Source organism: Anolis carolinensis, chromosome 2 (genome assembly GCF_035594765.1).
Source record: "Anolis carolinensis isolate JA03-04 chromosome 2, rAnoCar3.1.pri, whole genome shotgun sequence".
NCBI lineage: Eukaryota > Metazoa > Chordata > Lepidosauria > Squamata > Dactyloidae > Anolis > Anolis carolinensis.
In genome coordinates this window covers 149,898,051-149,918,545 of record NC_085842.1, presented here as the reverse complement: position 1 = coordinate 149,918,545, position 20,495 = coordinate 149,898,051, and the positions used below count along the sequence as shown (strand labels likewise).

The 20,495-nt window shown below is 43.6% G+C and overlaps 1 protein-coding gene across 3 annotated transcripts in view; it reads left to right on the top strand.

Annotated features, from left to right (window-relative positions):
* The window catches only part of slc38a10 (solute carrier family 38 member 10), a 114,200-nt gene that overhangs the window by 63,468 nt on the left and 30,237 nt on the right, over positions 1-20,495 (top strand). The window lies entirely within an intron of this gene.

The following is a 20,495-nucleotide window of genomic DNA, read 5'->3' as shown; positions in this document are numbered from 1 at the left end:
GAGCTTTTGAAGGGAAGGAGCACGTTTGTCACAAAAGAACATGGTGAGTCAAGCTGAACAAAAAGCATTGCATTCTGCTGATGAGTATCTGTTCACTTAACTGGCCAGTGTCAGTTGTTAGCAGTTGATCCTGAAAGGCCAATTGCAAGGCTAGGAAAGTATGGGTATCTGTCTTAAAAGTATTTAAGATGCTTACCTTTTGAAATCTTAAACTATTTAGGACCCAGATATTGGATGGAGCATCTTATTTCATACCATCCTGTCTATGTATTAAAATGTTTGGATGCAATTATTCTTTGAATGTGATTAATAATATTATCTTTTCACAAAGGACCTAGCTTTTTGTGGTGCTTCTAAATTTGGGGAGGGGGCGGAGAAAGAGAACTTCAAGAAGGTCACTGTTAGCAATATGTCAGTCATTTAGTGCCAGATTATGACATCAAGTGTCATAACATTTTATTGCATCTGTGTTGTTCTATGAGTTTGTTGCCTCTTAGTTTTATGCTGTATAACAATGATATATTATTCTTACTATTTTGTAGTTTCATTATTGTACCTTGCCCCAGAATCCACTGGAGAGCAGTGTGTTCTAAAGTGATTTAGAAATGTTTGAAATTGCCATTCAATATAAAGGACTAAGTGAGCAAGCTATCCAGTATAGGCAAGATTCTTCAACTTGGTGCCCAGTCTCAAGAAGGGTATCCATCTTGCTCATAGGGTAAAATATAAATCCTCGTATTAGCTACTTTTGTGGAAACATTTAATTGCAATATGTGGCTTTGGGTAAAAATTTGGATATTTTGGGCAAGGTTAAGAAGTGACTAAAGAGGGGAAGCAGCACAGAAATGATGACTAGGAACTATTATAAGACCTGCCCCATTTGCTTGTTGTCATTATCACCACACCACCATGATTATTGTTATTTTTGTCATTGTTTTTCTTTATAACTTCTCTTCTTGTGATCAAGACAGCTATCAATCTGTAGTCTGTCCAAAAAATACTGAAAGCTGCGTAATGCAAAGCTCCGCAGAAATCTGCTTTGAGTTTTAGGACATTGATAATGTAGGCTAATCATTGCTCATTTACAAGACTTTAAACTTGATTTTGGTTTACGTATGTTTTTGTGTATTTCTCCTCTTCTGCCCACTTTTTTCCCATTTTAATTTGAACTTGGGCTGCATTTTTTCATAAATACATGACATGCATGTTCTAAGAAAAGATGATTGTAGTTATTATGCACGTTGCAGAGTTACATATTTGCCCTGAGCTTCACCAAGCAACCATGGTTACAGCGTGTTGACATATTAAAACAGGCATAGAGAATCCTGGGATTTGTAGTTTTCAGGCACCAACACTCTTTAGAAGATAAGGATAAAGACCTTGTAATACTGCAACTCCCATTATTACGTAGCATTGAGACATGGCAGTTAAAGTGATGTCAAACATAATGAATTCTAGAGTGTGGATGCATCCTAGGACTCCATGTGCCCTTGATGGATACTTCATTGTAGCCACTGCACTGCTGTTTGCATATTTCCATACCTGGTTTGCCTTAAGACTAATTGTGTGAGTTAAATGTTGTGGTGCTTTATTGTTACTGCATGTTATAGAGAATACTGCAAACAACTACAAAATCTTGACACGCAAACACACACTTTTAATTGAAGGACAGAACATATTTTTTTAAATAGACTATTTTAAAAACCCTAACAAGCTTATTAATATGCATACACGAATCACTGCTCAATCAAGAGGCTTTGTCTTTTTATTCACATTGGCTGTTGCAAAGATTAGCTCAGTTGCCATGGGCTTTACTAGTAACAGGATGAGTTCACTGCTAGAGAATGGCATAGGTGACACAGTTCAAGGTGGATCCTGGGGCAGGTGAGTCCAAAATGTGTTCTTCCTTCTCCTTTTTCCATCCAAATCATTCTCATGGGAAGGAGAAAAATGCTTCCCCAGATGTTTTTGTTGGCTCACAAAAGGGTGTCTAATTCTGCCAACTGGAGTTGTTAATTATTACAGACAGCTGGTCAGTCAACAGCTGGCAGGGAGCCAAAGACCCAGAACAGCAGCTTGGATTAAGTGGCAGGGGTGGCTCTGTTTAAAAGCTTGGAATGCTGGACAGATAATTGAGTCACTGAGTGACAAGGGGAAGTATCAGAACTCTGAGTCAGGCTTGCAGAGGTGCAAATGACCTGGGAAGCTGCCTTCCTTTGCCGGGGGTTCCTTTTGTAGGCCACGCATATTTACTTGGCATGTTGAAACCTCACAGGGTCATATTAGAGAATGGAGCGGGCCATGTGTAGATCTGTAAGGGAAAATGCTTGATTTCATAAGGGGTTATCCTTGATCCTTGGAAAGGCCTCTCCAAGCACTAGAGAAATCTTTCAGCTGGCCACATTAAGACAAGCTGATAAAGAATACACTTTTCTTTCTTTAATAGTTTATAAATCAGATTCTAAAAACACCCAGTTGTTATTAAAATTGAAAGCATGGAATAAATGAATTTGTAAGGGAAGGTACTGGGGCATGGAGAAGACAGAGCAGAAAATAGTGATCATTCTGTGCAGTTGGTGAACAGTGAAGTGGGTAGTAGTCAACATGGCAGTGCTCCTCATAACCAGCTGTCATGGAAGCTGCAATCTGGGTTGTATATAAAATATTCTGGCAATTCCCCAAAATGGAACTCAAGATGTCTTAAACTGAAAGAAAAAACAAATTACAACTAAAACAATATATAGTACAATTTATCTATATATATAAAAGGGTAATGAAATTTCGGCCTAGGACAAAACAACAAAACTACACATCCCAGAAACACTAAACTTGGCAGCACAACCCCTCATCCATGCCTCTACGTTCATACAACAAAAATAAAAAAAAAATAAAATCCTAATTAGAGGGAGAGGAATAATTGTTTTTATCCAATTGCTGCCAGTTAGAAGGCTAAGCTCCACCCACTTGGTCTCCTAGCAACCCACGCAGCCCAGGGGACAGGCAGAGTTAGGCCTCACTTAGGCCTCTTTCACACTGCCTATAAAATACAGATTATCATATTTGAACTGGATTATATGGCAGTGTAGACTCAAGGCCCTTCCACACAGCTATATAAACCATTTATAATCTTATATTATCTGCTTTGAACTGGATTATCTTGACCCCACACTGCCATATGATCCACTTCAGTGTATAGTCAGACACAACTGGACTTAATGTCAGAAGAAAACCTTTACCCTTTACCTTAACTACCACCAATGCCTCAATACTTTATTTCCCATACCACCATACTTTGCCACAGCAACGCGTGGCCGGGCACAGCTAGTTTATATATATATATCTATATATATAAAAGAGTAATGAAATTTCGGCCTAGGACAAAACAACAAAACTACACATCCCAGAAACACTAAACTTGGCAGCACAACCCCTCATCCATGCCTCTACGTTCATACAACAAAAAGCTCCAGCTACTCCAGAAAACGGCCAGGCTTTGAGACTGCAAGGCTATTCACTGTTATTCCACCTGGCCAACAAAGGATTCCCGTAAGCCACAGCAACGCGTGGCCGGGCAAAGCTAGTATATATATATATATATATATATATATATATATATATACACACACACACATACACACACACACACACCCTTATATTAAAATACTTAAAGCAGTATAAAATAAAATGCATGACAAAGGTACATTAAAAATTGTTCTGCTACACCCAGTTAAAGACCAAAGCTCAGTTGGGGGGGCGGGGGGGGGGAGTCTTTACCTGCCACTGAAAATAGACCAGTTTCACAGTGTAGGAAGGCTCTTTTTGTGTTCATACCCCTGTATCTGTGATGGTGGTATGACATAAAGAAAGACTTCCCTTGAAGATATAAAAGTTCAACAGGCTTGTGTTGGGAGATACAGTATTTTGTATGCAGAACCTGAACGCAAGCAGAACCTGAAGACTTTCAAAAGGATCACTGCTGTTGGTCAGATGTAAAAATGTATGTCATTTAGATTTGAGAAGGGCATTAATATGATTCTTGATTAGTAAGGAAACATCTCTGCATATTCAGCTTTACTTCCTGTGTGGCCCTTTAAACATATCTTCTTTATACACTGGATCCTGAGAAGTAGCTTCATTTTGGTTCCAGGACCAAACATGGATACCAAATCTATGGATGCTCAAGACCCATTAAATACAGTAGTAAACTGTGGTCCCTTATATAAAATGGCAAAATCAATGTTTGATTTGGGTTTTTTTCCCCAACATAGTAGAGTCTCACTTATCCAACATAAACGGGCCAGCAGAACGTTGGATAAGCGAATATGTTGGATAATTAGGAGAGATTAAAGAGGAGCCTATTAAACATCAAATTAGGTTATGATTTTACAAATTAAGCACTAAAACATCATGTTATACAACAAATTTGACAGAAAAAGTAGTTCAATATGCAGTAATGTTACGTAGTAATTACTGTATTTACGAATTTAGCACCAAAATATCACGATGTATTGAAAACATTGACTACAAAAATGCGTTGGATAATCCAGAATGTTGGATATGCGAATGTTGGATAAGTGAGACTCTATTGTATATATATTCACATTGTGAACTGTTGAATTTCTGAGTAATGAAAGCCATTAGCCATTAGTTTACATCTTGAATGTTCAGTTTTTGCAATCCACACACAGAGACACCTAATGTGCAGCTGGATCGATTTGAAATTTTTATAAGTTGGTCCTGACTTTCCTACGGAAGTCCAGAAATCTTGGTTTATACATTGCTCATACAAGGTTTCGTTTTTCACTGCTCTCTTGATCACCACTTTCAAAACTGAATGGAAAAAGATAGAGCTACATGTTGCATTGTAGCCGTGTATAATGCTAGCCCAGGAGTTCTCAAACTTTTTCAGCTGTGGAGCCCTTTTTGAAGCTAAAGTTTCTCATGGAATCACAAGAAGTGTGTGTGTGTGTGTGTGTGTGTGTGTGTGGCATGGGCAAACTTCTTGACCAACATAAACTTAATATTTTAGTGGAAGGTCCCTGGAGCCATCCAGTTCAATCTCCTTCTGCCATGCAGGAAAATCACCCACAGCAGATGACCACCCAATCTTTGTAATAATAATAATAATAATGGCAGAAACCCCAGTAACCATTCAGTAGAGTTGTGTACAGATTCATGTTGGCTGTTTGCCTTCGGCTTCTTTGGCTAGTTCAAATGGCTGTAATAGCAAGAGCACAGCCACCATGTTTTTTTCGCCCCAAACGGCCCACGTGGCTGCTAGACGTGGCTACCTCCCTTCTATTCAGCAACATGCGACTCGTGGAACCTGTCTGTTGGGCTAATCGGAGTAGAAGAACACCATGACATGTCTTATGCAAGCTGTGTCTATTTCTTGGGGTGAGTGCCTCCATTTCTCAGTTGTGTCCTGTCTTAAGAGAGAGGTGCTTCAGTCCGATTGCCTTGCCGCTCGCTCTCAGCTTTAATTTTTGGCTTGGCTTGACTTCTAGCATTGACACTTTTTTATTTTCCTTTTTTTCTCTTCATTTTCATGATTCTTTATTTAGTGGGACTGGGAGTTAGAAAGTGTGGGTGGGTGTGCGGCATTTGTGGATATGCTTTTCTTTTAGGGTGGTTCTGAGCTTTTTGTCACCCTTTAACCTCTACTAATGCTTTTAGCTTCTTCTCTTATCTCTCCTCCCTTCCATCTTTCATCAAAGTAGAACTTTTAAAAGATTATTGTTATTAAAAAATTTTAGGAATCCCAGCAAATAGCAAAGCCTCATTCTCAGAAAAAACTATCTGCCTTCCTAGCTACCTTAACTTACCACCAATACCTAATAATTTCTGGATCATACAGGAGCGTTTTTCTAATAAGGAGACATGCTGCTTGCTTGTGGATGGTTGGCTGCTGGCCTCTTCCGGTATGTTGTGAGAACAAGAAATGCAAATGCTTTGGAAGAAGCTCCTGCTGTTGTTTTTTATTAGTAAAGAAAGTGTAATAGTGGGTGAGCTGTATGATGTGGAAATGCATATTTGACATTTGACAAGAAGGAATGGTGCCCTGCTGCTGCTCCTGGAGAAGTTACAGGGTGGGGCCATCAGAAGATACCTTTTGGGGAATTTTTTAAGGGAGATATTATTTCTAGAAAGAAAAAAAATTCCTAAAAATCAGGGGATGATCTAAACATTATGAAACTTGGTAGGCCAGCAGTGGTAGATATGTCCTAGTGTGGCCATTTTCATCCCGATAGCCGTGAAAATGATAGGAAGGGGAGCCTGTGAACCCCCCCCCCCCCCAATTGCTGCTAAGGGGCTAGATCTAGCCTCATTTTTTGACTGCGGACCAAAAATGGCTGGTTTTGGGAGGTGTGCGAAAACAGAACCATCCCCCCCCCTAAAAAAAAATTGGGTAGCAGAAACGGATTGAGGTTCAGCTGAAATGCACAAGCCTACCATCCAGTTCAACAATCAAAGCACCCCGGTAGGAGGGAAATAGGGTTTGGGAAGCAAGGAAGGCGAGGGAGAAAGGATCTGGGCGGTGAGGAAGGTGAGAAAAAAAGGCTGTTTGTTGCCAGGGAAGTAAGGGAAAAAGGCTTTTGAGGGCAAGGGAAGCAAGGAAAAAGGCTTTTGGGTAAGAGGCCAAGGGGAAAAAAGGCTTTTGGTGGCAAAGGAGGCAAGGGAGGGTGAGGAGCAGGAAAGAGGAAGAAAAGTCTAGAGAGGGAGGGGGGACATTCGTTTTTGTTAATGATTCAACAATGTCATCATAATTCCCAACATCAAGCCTGTCTTTTTCATTGCTCTTGCATTCTGAAAAAGCTTTTCAATAAGATCCTACTTCTTTCCTTTGAACACATAGCCAATTCAGATCCCATGCATGTCTCCTTGCAGCTACATGAACTGAATCTCATTTTGCTCTTTTCTCGTCCATTCATTCCGTTCTGAGTGATCTTTTGGGAGTACTTCATGATTTTTTTCAGTTTCATTCCAGTTCTTCCTATCTGCCAGATGTCTCTCTCTTCCATACGCTCTAGCCGAGTCTGAAAGTGGAGAAGAGCTTTGAAAATGCTTTGTGCTTGTTGCCCTAGGCCAGTTACTTTTCCAGTTCCCTTGGCATCTGGCAGCAGCTCAGCATGCGTACCCAGGATACAGCAGATGCCTCTTTCCCCTGTGTGTAGTGATTCCAACCATACAGATATAGTCTATGGCCAAAGAACAACTCTATGCTTTCTTGTCATGAAAGAGGAACCCACTATTTGAAGCTAGATTTACCTTAACTTCATTTTTGCTCACCTTCCCCTCTGTCAAGTGGCTATTGCAGACATGTTAGGTCTCTTGAATGTTTTCTGAGCAGCTTTTCTTCCATTTCTGGGTACAAATGTGCACCTAGAAGCCCTTGGCCTGTATTGATACATTTCTTAAGCTAATTTAAGTTCACTGTGGTTTGGGATCAATGGGGGTTAGGTGAAAACTATTCAATGGGACTGACAAAACCTTCGGCCTGGATATTGCTAGGAGGAATGGAGCATGGGATGAGGACATCTGTTTCTCTTAGGAAGCAGAGACTCGTGGTATATGTGTTTTGAACCAAATGGCAGTTCTCAAGATGTTTGCTGGAGTGATTTGCTACTGAATGTTTAATTTTTGTTCTATTTTCTTATTGAGCTGCTTCCAAACCCAATGCTAGCAGTCTAAAAATATTATAGAGCTATTTCAAGAGCTTGCAAACATGTGTTGTTTTCTGGGCTGTATGGCCATGTTCCAATGCTTTTTGTTTATACTAAAATCCTAGAATCCTATACACAGCATGGTCAGTGCCCTTGCTGGCTAAGAATTTCTGGGAGTGGTAGTCTCCCAGAAGTGATCTTTGTAAGCTCTGGCTATTTCTTCTTTTCTGCTGTAAACAGATTTTTTTTCCCAATAAGTAGAATGAGCAGTGCGAAAACTTGGGTAGATTACCAATTGTTAATGTCCCTGTCTGCATTCTTTGTAAAGTCAGGTGAATGGAACTAGGCAATTGTAGAATAAAAGCCCGACTGGAAGGTGACAATAGAAGTCCTTCCTTTTCGCCCAACACTCCTAGGTCTTGGTCTCTGCCCCAGCACTGGGGATCTATGCCTCTCGCCAGCCAGGAGCTATGTGGCCCTGTTTGGGTCTAGTTCTGTTAGACACTGACCTCACATCACACCTTGGTCTGTCCCAGTGTTTTGTTCAGTTCATTGTCATTCTGTGGCAGCTTTCCTGCTATAATCAAGGGATAAGGAGAAGCAGACAAAGTTCCTTTATTTTTATTAAAGTGCTCTTACTATCATCGTGTTAATTACTTTGCTGGCATTACGGGAAGCTCAAGAAAAACGGAGGATCTTCCCACCCCACCTACTTTCATGAGGTCACTTCTATTCATTGCTTATAAATGTCTTGTCATCTCTATTACATTTAATTATCTGTCACCTGAAAATAGGAAGGAGACTTTAAAAGATATTAACCCTTTCAGAAAAACCTGTGCTTGAGAAGTGTTATTTTTCTGCTGGGAATTAATAAATCAGGCTTTTCCTGGGGTGATCAGAAACATGAAGTTCCAGGATAGCTTTAAAAACGTCACAGCAGTGGCAAACCTTTCAAGCAATTAATATTGCAGTGTCCTAAGGTGTTTTTTAATGGTCATAAAGTTTCTGCAGTGGTTGGCTTAGAAGTCTACCTTGTTACAGATAGGGTTAGGGCATTTGAAAGGGCCTCTGGTTATCAAAGACTAAGCAGTTCTTAGCCTGAATCCAGTTGTCTTTTGGGCAAAACTGTATTGAAACTGCAGAGGAATGTGAGAGGAACAAAGTCCTAGATGAATCAAGGAAGAGTAGAGGAACCATGTTCCAATGAACAAAAGTACAAACCTGAAGACCAGGAAAAGATGAGAAGGTCAGGGAAATTAGGAAACAGAAAATGGAGGAGGGAGAGGTGCTACTTCAGGAACTTGCAGATGTGGGATGTTCTGAAGTTAGTATTTTTATTTGAGAATAGCCTGCTAGATCTTTGACTGAAGGCCTTCAGTCCTCAAGATATCTTTGCATAAACTTAACTCAGTCAGAAATGTATGCCAGATATGGTGAGCATTTATTTATTATTTACTTTATTTATATCCCACCTTTCTCCCCATAGGGAGAAAGGTATTTGAAACATGGCAAACACATATAAATACAAAAATTAAACAAAATTCAATATTTGTGCCATTAATACAAAAGTTAAAGTACAGTTAAAATGCAATAAGATACAATTAAAATTATATTTCAAAGCTAATTGTCTTCCCAAAATCCCACTCACCATCTCCCCAGCAGATTGCTCCTCATCCTTCCCCAAATGCCTGCTGGCACAGAAAGGTCTTGACCTGCTTACAGAAGGCCAGCATATTTGTGGTCCTCCTGGTCTCTTTTGGGAGGGAGTTACACAGTCAGGGAGAAGCCGCCAAAAAGGCCCTCTTCTGTGTTCCCACCAAGAGTTCTTGACCAGGTGATGGGTCCAAGAGAAGGCCCTCCCCAGATGATCCTTGTGTTCTAACAGGCTCACAGTCCTTCAAATAACCTGGACCCAAAATGTATAGGGTTTTATAGGACAAAACCAGCACTTTGAATTGTGCCCGGAAATGGGTTGCCACTGGCATCCAGTGGAGCTGTTGCAACAGAGTTGTCCACTCCTTGTAGCCAACTTCAGTTAGCAGTCTGGCTGCTGCTTTTTGGACCAACTGAAGTTTCTGAGTACTTTTGAAAGGCAACCCCATGTGAAGTGTATTACCGCAGTCCAACCAAGATGTAAACAAAGCATGTACCACTGTGGCCAGCTCCAGCTTGGATAGATGTGGATGTTAGATTTATAGATTTATAAATGAGAGAAGCAAAATAAAGTTTAATGAAGAGCAGAGCGCAGGAACATGTAGGAGAAAATCATGCACATGCTGCCAGGTCTCTGATTTCTCTCATATTGCAGCTGTTTCCACTGCTAAAGAGCAAAGTTGCTTTTTAAACGTTGTAGCGGGAATTGCAGCAACAAAACACTGAAACTGAAAACTTGGCTGCTCGGGAATGTATTCTCTTCCATGTGTACCTGGCCCTTCTTTGGAGATGTACCAGTGTTGCTTATAGCCTGTACCCCCCCTCGCTTTGTACTTCCTTGTGGAAAAGTGCAATTTAATCTCCCCCAGTCCATAGGGAGAAGTTAATTTTATTTGGCTTCTCCAGTGTATCAATCTTATTAACTGTGAAGCTGGCACACCCAAACTAGCAAACCCCCCAATGTCTGCTTCAATTTCTAACATAATTACAACCTAAAAACTCAATCGTGAAGCATCCTAATTCATTTCTATTTTTGAGAATTTGTTTAATGCTCAGTGGTAGAGCATACTTTTTGAGTGCTGAGGGGGCTGGATTCAGTCCCTGCAAGCCCTAGTTAAAAGCTTCAGGTAGCCTGAGGTGATGAGAGAGACCTCTAGCTTGCACAGTAATCGCAAAAGAGCTACTGTTTTTCTGGATTTTCTGAAGAGTAAACATTTTTGTACAGATCAGCTTAAAAGGTGGGCTTTTACTAATCAATAAAGATGTAAACCTATTTTGTGTGAGTCCAGTTTCAGAAATGCAGAGCAGAAGTGGGAATGAAGGACAGAACAACATCAAAGTTAGGAGTGTGCAATTACTATTGTGGTCCATTTTGCCCAGTTCTGCACAAGATGATAGTCTGTTGAATGTTAGTTTTCAGACAAACTATGCTTTCTTGGGAATTGTCTTTGCTAGGCCAACTATAGATGATGCAGGCTTCATGTTCTATATGAAAGGCTGGTTTCCTGTTCTTCCTAGTCATTCTCATTAAGAATGATAAAATTGCTTTGCTGGTTTGGTAAAAATAGAAACAGGAATAACAAGTGAATAGGCTGAAAATGTTTCTTCCTCCAACTTGTTTTGGTGCCTCAGGAACCATTTATGAAAATTCTCCTTTCTTCTTCATGGTGCTTCTGTGGAAATCGCACATATGGGAATTTCTCCTTCTCCTGCGCAGTATTTCGGAACCTTCTAGAATCTCTGATTGAAACATTTTGGCAGAGGCCCCTCCCACTCTTCCCAATAGAATATATATAGCCCAGTGGGTGGGGTTAGCCTCAGTTCTTTTTTTTTTCCACTCTGCTCAGTCAGCACTAGGAACCTCTAGCTCTCAAACCTTTCTAATATTACTAGTTTTGACTCGGACCGTCTCATTGTTTAACTTCCTCTCTCCAACAATACAACTCGGAAAGGAATCAGATTTTGTGTTTGGATATTCCAAGGCAGGCTAGTGAAATGGCTTCCTTTTTTACAAAATGGGGCGTGCGGGGGCAAGCTCCCCGAGGTGGATGGACATTCCAAATGTCTGTTATGTCTGGGAGAAGGCCATAACCCCCATTCCTGCCAAGTGTGCCGGGGGTTTACCCCACAGATGAGAAAAAACAGAATCTAGACTAAAGGCGCTCCTATATGAACAGGCCTTGGCTCCATCCCCTTCAGCGACTGCCTCGGAGGCCGGATCTAGTGACCCCCCCCCCCGGGGGAAGGGAATGGTTTCCTTAGTCTGGCCAGCCCTGCACCGCCCAAAGCGCCACAAGATGCTGTCGGCGAGGAGGCGTTTGCCCATGAGAGAACCAAAACCTCTCGCGTAGCAACTTCCAAGAAAATGAAACACCTTACTAGCGCTTCCCCTCAAAGGCCACATTTCCATTCCTCCCCGCAGATCCCGTCAGGGGCTGGGAGCCAACCAGATGGGTCTCCGGGGTCACAACTCCCCCCCTCCCCCCCGTCAGGGGTTTTCCCTTCCCAGCCGGTGGCAATGTTACTGAGCATACAGCAGGAGGCGCGGAGGGGAAGGAGACTAGAGAGATTGCCAGCATTGCGCTCAAGATCCGACAGCTCCTCTCCCTTCCCTAAAAGGCCCAGAAGGGCCCGCTTGAATCGGCACTGACACCGTTCCCCTTCCCCGAGCTCTGTGGACTCCAGGTCCCCCTCAGAAAGGGGCTCGCCTTACCTCCATGGCTCCAACTTCTTTCTGCCGGATCCTCGGGTTCTATATATGTTTTATGGACATGGGTTTCCCCCATATCTCTTTCCACCACCCGGATTCGAGGGCTATTACCCTCATGATCCATATGGCTGCCATCTTCTGGCCTTGGGATTGGGGAGCAGCCATGCCCAGACAGCGTCAGCGCCAGGTGCGTGGGTAAAGACATGTCCACATGGCGCGGCCCTGAATTCGGGGCCTGCGCCTGGACTCGAAGGAGCCAGCGCATTTGCAGCACACTTTGACCCTTCAGCAGCGTTAGCCCTCCCACCCCTCCCTCAGAAGGAGCTGTTTTCCACTCCAGCACTGCCTCAACAGGCGGAGCCCTTAGGCTTCAACCGGGGAGAAGGGCCTGGAGAGGATCATGACAAACCGCAGGAAGGCCCAGTTCTGGTAATGGACCCCCATGATAACATTGACCCACCCTCTGCTGAGGATATAAAGAGCTTTGCAGCTTTATTAATAAGGCACCCCAGAGCCCTGAATCTCCCTGCACCAAGACCATCCAAGATTGTTGAGGACCCAGTGTTTCCATCATCCAAACAACAGGGCCCACTTACCACCTTTCTGCCTTACCTTCCATATTTGGTAGAACTAGTCAAAAATGAAGGGGTTTCACCAGCCTCATTGCCTGCAACCCCAAGGAGGGCAGAGTATCTGTACAAAATTGAACTTTCAGGAGCTTCATGGCTGGCGAAGCAACCCAAGCTAAACTGGCGGGTGGTTAATATGACGCAACCAAGGACAGTCCAAAGGTCCCAAACCCCCCCCCCCCAGACAAGGAGGGAAAGAAACTAGACAACATGGGGGGAAATTCTACTCTTCAGCCTGCCTCTTTGCCCGTATTGCACACTACGGGGCTTATATGGGGGCATACCAATGTTACCTTTGGGACAAAATGGCCCCTTATATTGATATGCTTCCCCAGGGAGATCAAGCCCTAGCAAAAGCCTTTTATTAGGAAGCATCTGTTTTGTCAGACTAGAAGGAGTTGACCAAAACACTGCGCATGCATCAGGCAAGCTTCTGGCAGGAGCAATATCTCTAAGGGGCCATGGCTGGCTTAGGGCAGCCAGCCTATCTCAGTCAGCCAAATCCGTAATTGAAGACCTTCCTCTAGATGAAGCGGGACTTTTTAATTCTGAGCCAGCGCTGAAATTAAGAACACCCATGAGGTGACTCAAGCTGCCCACAAATATGGTGTGCAACCGTTGTATTATTACTACCAGAGGCATCAATGGGGTCAGTTCTACTGCTCTAGAAGGGCTAGCCCTCCGCCCTCTAGAGGGAAGCAAAAGCCCTTTTTTCGTCCTCAGGGAGGCAAGAGATCATCGTTCCTCTACAAGCCCCAGCAATGGGGAGGAGGGAGATCAGGTGAGAGGCAGAGACGTCGTTTTTAGCGGGCACGTTCGCAGTCCCGCCTCATCGTTGTCTCCAAGTTTAGACTCCCGCATTTGCAGTTCCCCAAGTTCTGCTACTTCTGCATTCAGTTCTTCTCCTGTTGCGGCGCTGCACCCCTGCAGCGCGGTAGACGAGTTCCCCCAGTTCAGGGATAGGTTAGCCCCATACTTGGGAGCGTGGAGAGAGATAATGTCAGACTCTTGGGTTCTAGACATAGGAGTGGCTATGCCATTGAGTTTAAGTCCCACCCCCGCACTGGAATCCCACGCCCAACAGCCCCCTCTGAGTACCTTCGGGAAGAAGTGGCTACTTTATTGGCTAAAGGGGCGATTTCTAGGGTGTCATGCAGAAAGGCCAGGAGTTGCTGTTTTTCGAGATACTTCCTAATTCGCAAGAGAGGCGGAGGCATGCGTCCCATCCTTAGGGCGGTCAACCGGCACATTAGGACCCGCAGGTTCAGGATGGTGACCCTTGCATCCATCCTCCCCTTCCTTCACAAAGGGGTGTGGTTTGCAACGATTGATTCGCATGACACCTATTTCCACGTGTCAGTGCGGCACTCACACCAGAGATTTTTGAGCTTCATGGTTGGGGACGCGGTTTTTTCTTTTAATGTACTTCCATTCGGCCTGACTACAGCGCCAAGAGTGTTTACGAAGTGCATGTCTGTGGTGGCTGCATACCTCAGGGAGATGCTTTCCCTTTACATAGACGATTGGCTTCTCGTCGGTGACTCTAGGTCCCAACTTCAATTTGATGTGTCGTTCACCCTCTTCCTCCTGCAGAGGCTCGGGCTGGTCGTCAACGAAGAAAAATGCCATCTGGCCCCGACACAGAAAATTCAATTTATTAGAGCAGTTATAGATTCCATCGCCGAAAGGGCTTATCTACCAGAATATCGTTTTTGAACCATCCGTGCGGCCATTGCCAAACTTTGTGCAGACAGATGTACCTCGGCATGGGGTATCCAGTCTATTCTTGGCCATATGGCCTCCACCACATTGCTTGTTGACCTAGCAAGACTAAGAATGTGACCTCTTCAGAAATGGTTCTTAGAGTCATTCAGCCCACTCCTCGACAGTCAGCGAACCCGTCTATGGCCCCCAACCAGCGTCCTAAAGTCACTAGCGTGGTGGACAAAGAGGTACAACCTTCGTGCAGGCCTCCCCTTCCACCCTCTGGAACCGACTTACGAGCTGACAATGGATGCATCCCTGTACGGCTGGCAAGCGCATCTCGAGGGCCTCACGGTCAACGGGAAGTGGTCCAGATGTCAGCATTCCCTCCATTTCAACTTGCTCAAGCTACTTGCCGTAGAGAAAGCTCTTCATGCCTTCAGAGGGCTGCTCAAGGGAAGGACAGTTCGAATAATAACCGACAACACTACAGTAAAATACTACTTGACCAAGCAGGGCAGGGCACACTCGAAAGCTCTTCTGTGCCTCTCGTTGCAAATATGGGACTGATGTTGCAAATATGGGACTGGTGTGTGCACAACCAAATAAGAGTTCAGTCTATCCACCTTCCAGGGAAGTACAATGCCTTGGCGGATGTGCTGAGCAGGACCTCCTCAACCAGCCACGAATGGCAACTGAACGTCACAGAGTTTTGGCTTCTGGGGCTGGCCGACAATAGACCTTTTAGCGTCGCGCAAGAACACCCAGTGTCCCACCTTCTGTGCTTGCCTCTGCCCTCGTGCCACCCCGGGGTGCCTGGGGGACACGTTTCGCTACATGTGGTCAGGGGACCTGCCATATGCTTTCCCACCGCTCTCGCTGGTCGGCAGGACAGTTACGAAAATAATTTTGGACAACTCAGACTGCATCCTGGTGGCCCCCTGGTGGCCCCATCAAGCATGGTTTGCGCTGCTGTGGCAGGCGGCCAGAGGGGAGTACCTCTGGCTCAGATCCTCACTGGATCTCCTGACAATCCACCATGGTCAAGTCACCCACCAAGACTTAGATAGGCTACGCCTCACAGGGTGGAGGGTCAAGCCCCGCGAGACCTCTCCTCCCCAGTAAAGGCCATCCTTCAAGCAGCTCAAAAGTCTTTGACAAAGCAGGCATACAAGTATGAATGGGAGAGGTTCAGGAAGTTTGTGGAACCTATAGGGCTGGACTTCTTGGTCCATCTCTCTAGGGCAGACCTCTCCTTAGCCTCCTTGAAATGCTATATAGCTGCTCTGTCCTGGTACAGGAAGGGGCCCTTGGGGCAGTCCTGTTTCCAGGATCCTCTAGTGAAGATCTTTCTAAAGGTATTCAAGAATTTGCATCCCCCGGCAGCACCTCCACCACCTGCCTGGAGCTTGGAGTTGGTGCTCTCTCCGCTTTCAAAACCTCCTTTTGAGCCAGTAGCCTCCTGTGATATCTGTTATCTTTCCTGGAAGATGGCTTTCCTCGTAGCTGTTACTTCAGCGAGACGGGCCAGTGAGCTCTGTGCCCTCAGGGTGGATCCACCATACTTATGTTTCCACACCGACAAGGTGATGTTGAGGACAGATGTCACTTTCTTGCCAAAGGTGGTCTCCAAATTTCACATGTGCCTAGACATCTCATTGCCAGCATTTTTTCAAAACCCTGCCTCACCTCTGGAGATTGTGCTACACTCCTTGGACGTCAGAAAGGCACTAGCGTTTTACGTCCAGCGAACAGTGGAGTATAGGAAATTTCCTTGGCTGTTTCTGAAGTACCGAACTGACGTGTTGGGTACCCCGGTCTCCTCACAGAGACTAGCGTCTTGGATAGTGTCAACAATCCGCTTGGCATACTGGCTTGCAAACCAGGACCCTCCGCAGTGGGTAATAGCTCACCCGACAAGAGCCATGGCTGCATCCCAAGCATTCCTCAATTGAGTGCCGTTGGAAGATATTTGCAAAGCGGCAACGTGGCCTTCCTCATTCACCTTCGTCTCACATTACAAGCTGGACATCATGGCAAAGAAGGACACAGCGTTCGGGAGAGCGGTTCTCTTTTCATGCGTGGCATGACCCACCACCATTGGAGAGTAGTTTGTTAGTCTCCCATATGTGCGATTTCCACAGAAGCACCACAAAGAAGAAAATATAGTTGCTTACGTGTAACTGTGTTTCTTCGAGTAGTGTTCTGTGGAATTCGCACAACCCGCCCATCCTCCCCGTGGTACTCATGCCACGGTACTACAGCTGCTTCCTGGCGGCTGGGAACTGAGGCTAGCCCCGGCCACAGGGCTATATATATTCTGTTGGGGAGAGTGGGTGGGGTCTCCACCAAAATGTTTCAATCAGAGATTCTAGAAGGTTCCGAAATGCTGCACAGGCGAAATTCCCATATGTGTGAATGCCACAGAACACCACTCGAAAAAACACAGTTACACGTAAGCAACTATATCTTCTTTCTCTATGTGTCTTTCAGTTGACAGACGGCACAAATTCTGTTTTCATTCATGCTCCAAATTAGGGGCCTTGGATCTTCTCTGTGGATCGTACTGAGGGCAATTATGGCGAGCTTGATAGCACTTTGGCTATTCCCTCATAGTCACATAGAGCCTCATTCTTGGTTTTTATTATTATTATTATTATTATTATTATTATTATTATTATTATTATTATTATTTTATTTCTTACCCGCCTCTCGTCATGGCTCAAGTTAGGTTGCAAAACAAAATACATAAACACAGCAAAAACACTAAAAATACACACACTAAAGCACACTTCCATAAAAATTACATACCAAAATGTATCTCTATGAAATACATATTAAAACAGACAACACAGAGATTAAGCAAAGAATATGCATTAACATTCATTTTTTTGTTTAAAGACTGTCTGGGTAGGCCTGCCAGAAGAGACAGGTCTTCACTTGTGTCTTAAATTCCGACAGCTGATTTAGCTGTTGGAGCTTTACCAGCAGGTTGTTCCACAGACTTGGGGTGGCCGATGAAAAGATTCTCTGGGTGATGGTTGCCATTCGGATTCTGGATGGTTGGAGCAGATGCCCTCCAGAAGACCAATGTGTGGGGTGGATTGTATGGGAGAAGATGATCTGATATCAAGAACTTTCTCACTCAGAAAGCAGTCTGTCTTCCATGGGTTTGAAATCCCCAGAGAAGAACAAAGGGTCTGTGAACCACTGTCTGTGGGCGAATGTGAGAAATGTGTTATTTTCAAAGGATTCATTGGCTGAGAGACTCCTTTCAGCATCTATCTCCCAAGTGAGAGTGACAGAAAGGGCTTGCTCCCTTGTGTCTGCCACAGCTATGGTTCTAAATTTTAACACATTAGATATTTTGAATTTCAACTCCCAGAATCCTCAGCTAGCATGATAAAAAAAATTGTGAGTGTTGTAGTCCAAAACATCTTGAGAGCCAAAGATTTCCTAGTCATGTTTCCAGAGGAGTTTGTTCTGACACACTGTTATTCTGCTTGATCGAATATCCCTTTGAGGAGTAGAAGGACAAATGCTGAGGTTTCATTATGTCTTAATGATCTCTTTTCTGCATTGCTGCTGCCTGCTTTGCTGCCTTCTGGCTGGCATTACTGGCATGGGTTTTTTAAACTGCTCTCTGTTTTCTCAGCACCTGTAGTAGGGGCATCGTTGACATGCAGACCAGGTACCATGTAAAGCCCTTCCAGTGACAATTACAGTGATTAACTAGGTAAAAATAATACATCAGAGTTTAATTAAATCTCCTTCACTGTCAGCCAACAATCCACCCATCTCTCTCTCTCTCTCTCTCTCTCTCTCTCTCTCTCTCTCTCTCCCTCCCTCCCTCCCTCCCTCCCTCCCTCCCTCCCTTCCTCTCCACTCTTGCCGTATTCCGCTGGCCAGTACCCTTTTTCATTTGTAGCTTGGGAGCTCTGCTACTCAAGCGAGGCAAACACTCCTGATGCCCATATTGTTCATCAGTTATTATTGTGTTTCGGCTCAGCTGATCAACCCTACCCAGTGTTCCATAAATTACGGAAATTTCAAGGGATAACTTAAATCAGAGTGAGAGCCTGCATGTGTATTGGTTTGGTGCAAATAGCAAAGCCATGCTGTAATGACAAAAACAAACAAACCCTCAATTCTGCAACCAAATGCTACAATCAGTCATACAAATTAAAATAATTTCTCATATATTAACATATAACCCAAATTTGTTGGCAAGATTTTAAGAAAAGGGTTTATTGCAGTTTTGAAGAAAAAATTAATATGTCTCTGTAAAGTCAATAAGTTAAGCCAAGGCATTGAGACAGTGGAACTGTGGTGTTGGGAAAGTTCTTCCTTCTTCTCACTATTAGGGAATACACAGAGTTTTCTGTTTCATTTCTGAGTATGGTACACAAGTTGTTTTTAAATCTTCAGCAACAACTGAAAAATTCCTACTGTTTTATAGTTGAGTTAAGAGGTTTGCCTAAATTTGTATGCGAATTGGTTTTGTGTAAACAGCAGTTCCTTCACCCACATTTTATCTGTCCAGAATTAAAGCTGGCAACATTTACTTCCCCAGTGTCCAACCAGCATGATTAGTGACACTGCTGCAGTAGTACAGGTCACAAAAGTAGCACTTTCCAAGTGCTACCCAGAATGGAGCTGATGAAAGGAAAATCTATAGGAATGACTCCTGCTTCTAGATTTCCCCATAGGAACCTCCAGTCATCCAAAGTTTTGGATGGGAGACTGATCCCTTTGCTAGCAGTTTCAATAGTACAGACAGTCCCCGAATTACGGACAATTCAAAGTTATAAATAGGCCTCTCCCCTCCCTCCCTGCCATGAAATCTTAGCTCTGAGCCAAAGTATATCTGTATCTCTCTACCCCCTTTTTCCAATTCTTCCTATCGAGCTTTCCAACTTCCATTTCCCTTTTCTTCCTGTCAGTATCTCAAATCTCCTTTTACCTTTTCCTCATATTGACCTCTCGAAACTCTTTTTCTCCTTTCCTCCTATTGATCTCTCAATATAGTTTGGTGAGTCAGCAGCATTTTTTGGCAGAGAAGGCTAAAGATCTTGTAAAACTACAGCTCCCAGGATCCCATAGCAATGAACCAGGGCAGTTAAAGTGATGCCAAACTGCATTCATTCCATGTTATAACTACACCCCAAGGAACCTGGAGCAGGATAAACAGGAAATGCTCCTGGAGGAAAGAGTTTTCTCTTTCTATGGTTTTCCTTTCCATTGCTTGGGAACTTTGGTGTTTTTTTAAAAAAGGTATTCTAATCACACAGAAACTCTAATGTGCACCTTTTTGGGCCAAATTACAAAGAGTTCACTTTTTGCTGGACCTTTTCTGACTTACAAATAAATTCAACTTAAGAACAAATCTATAGGCCCTGTCTTGTTTGTATTTTGGGGACTATCAGTTCTTTTGGACAGACAGGATTCGATGCAACCTTTAGAATGCTATTGTATTGCTTGTGAGTTTCGTGTAAAGCACAGTTTAAATGAATTGAAATGTATGTTGCAATGCCATAAAATCACCTGATAGTTGTTAAAGCATTTAGCTGTGATTGACTGAAATATTCTAGTGTCATAGAAAGTACTGAAGCACAGAAAAATGGATGTACTATCCTTGGTTGAGTACTTAGATTTCAACAGTGGAAAGTCAAGAGGAAAAAAAAGAACAGTAGGAGATGCAAGAGTTGGAAGTAGCAGCAGACAGGAATAGTTTGAAAATAATACTGGGTGTGGTCTTAGAGGGGCTGACTGAAGATTAGAGAAGGTCAGAGCAGAGCTGGAAAACATTATTGTAAGACTCTGAATCATCCAGCCAGCAGGCGGAAACTCTGGGAATGAGTATTGTCACATTTATTAGCAAAAGGACTTGCATGTTTCTTGTAGGTCCTTCAGGGAGTTTCAACAGGCATACAGAGATTAAAAAGTCTGGCAGCTGTGAAGGTGGAGAAAGGAGTTTGAGTGGAGACACAAAACAGGGAGGGAATAAACATAGGTCAATGGTGGGCGAGGTCAGGAGATGAAGAAGGCAAGAATTGACATTGATTAGAAATTAACAGTTACGTTTTTGATTCTGTTTGCTTTTCCAGTTTTCATTAAGAACCCCCCCCCCCCCCC